The sequence below is a fragment of the Aplysia californica genome, unplaced genomic scaffold (genome assembly GCF_000002075.1).
Source record: "Aplysia californica isolate F4 #8 unplaced genomic scaffold, AplCal3.0 scaffold00136, whole genome shotgun sequence".
Taxonomy (NCBI): Eukaryota; Metazoa; Mollusca; class Gastropoda; order Aplysiida; family Aplysiidae; genus Aplysia; species Aplysia californica.
Genome location: NW_004797406.1, coordinates 397,877 through 399,610, shown reverse-complemented (window position 1 = coordinate 399,610; position 1,734 = coordinate 397,877). Strand labels below are relative to the sequence as shown.

At 42.3% G+C, this 1,734-nt stretch overlaps 1 protein-coding gene across 1 annotated transcript in view; it reads left to right on the top strand.

Annotated features, from left to right (window-relative positions):
* Window positions 1-39: 39 nt before the first annotated feature.
* LOC101858623 overlaps window positions 40-1,734 on the top strand; it is a gene marked incomplete at its 3' end in the record, with an annotated part of 10,693 nt that continues 8,998 nt past the window's right edge. The window contains 1 exon segment of the mRNA XM_013081552.2: window positions 40-700.

Sequence of the window (1,734 nt, the reverse complement as noted above, 5' to 3'; positions counted from 1 at the left end):
TGTGAGTGTGTTTTTATCCACACGTCGCCATCTCTCCGTCTCATCTTGTTTTTCCCCAGTGTACGTCTACAGGTTTTATCAGCAAGTATCTTTGACTTGGCAGTTGGTAATCGGATTTCTCTTATCCAGAAATATAATTAGCCCACAAGGTCTTCCTGAGTGTTTGCCAAGCGGATTTTCTCCTGTACCTGGATGTATTTTAGTTTGAACTATGCACTTTCTGGTCAACGTTAAACAAACCGGGGCTTACACACCTTGACAAAGATTTTGTGAACAAGATTTTGACATGTGATTCCCATCACGAACCAAAAGGGGAGATGTCGTCTCTTCGACTTTCTGCAACAGAGGAGAATATTAGTATTGTCCTTCATCCACGCAATACGGAAATCGACGAACGCAGTCTCTCTACCCCTGTATCGAGGTGCTCACGTCATCATCAACGTCATAGTCTTCACGAACCACTCGGACCAGCCCAAGTTGGTGACCAAGCCTTAGTAGTGTTTGTACTCAGCAAGAACGATCATTGACCTACAATTCGTGATCATCCCCCTCAGGCTTGATTGAAGCATCTTTGATTGAAGTCATCCTTGCCACCTTGTGGATTTACTTCGCACGCTCTCCTCAACATTATTTGCACTTTCGGAGACGCCTGATTTCGGGAATTTCCTTTACTTGACATTTTACTCTTTGGATGTTAGTGGTAAGTATCTCTCGAATTAGAGTACAGTCATTTTACTTTACCGACAGACCACGCTCATTTTTGCGTCGAAAAAAGTTCCGTCAAAATCTGTCCGTTTTGTTTGCTTTGTTTTGTTTTGGGTTTAGGGTTTGTTTTGGTTGGGGTATATTTGGGGGTGGGGGGGGGTGTCTATGAGACTGTCGGCCCATAGGACACTCTTTTAAAAGTTCCATCTGAATCTGTTTCTGCCAATTGTGAAATAGTTGTGAATCTACGGGTGCCGACGCACAACTGGAAAAATCAGGGCTCTCTCTCTCTCTCTCTCTCTCTCTGTCTCTCTGTCTCTCTGTCTCTCTCTCTCTCTCTCTCTCTCTCTCTCTCTCTCTCTTCCCTTCCCGTCCATCTCTCTCTCTCTCTCTCTCTCTCTCTCTCTCTCTCTCTCTCCTCCCTGTCTCTCAAAATAACTGACGCTGATGGACAGGGGTTATAAAGAAATAAGGTAGAACGATAACCAATAGCTGAGCCGGCCTGACCGAACAAGGCCTACTGGACAGCAAACTTTCGTGTTATTTATTTCTGCCTTAGAGTTATCAATATTCTAAAAAAATTCTGGTGGAAAAACGTCAATACATAAACAACCAACCTCAGCGCCTCTCCTCCTATACACCTTCCTTAGAATATTTTTAATCTCACGTAACTCTTATTACTGCGTCGGAATTAGAAGACTGGTTTTCGTGACAAGCATCCATCTTGATTCTGCCCACAAGTAATATAGACCACTAAAGTAGATCCGCGCTTAATCTTGTGTCCCTTTTCCCCACCTTTTTTAAAAACCATCATCCATCAAAATTCTTCCATCTTAACCATCTTGTTATAAGTATTCACATAATGACCCTAGAACATGCATCAGAATAATATTGGGTATGTATCTAGCTTAAGTTGATTATTGTTTATATTGCTATTCATTTATCTTATGCATGTAATTGTAAGTCTGGGTGTGTGTGCATGTTTGTGTCTGTGTGAGTGTGTGTGTATGTGTGTGTGTGTGTGTGTGT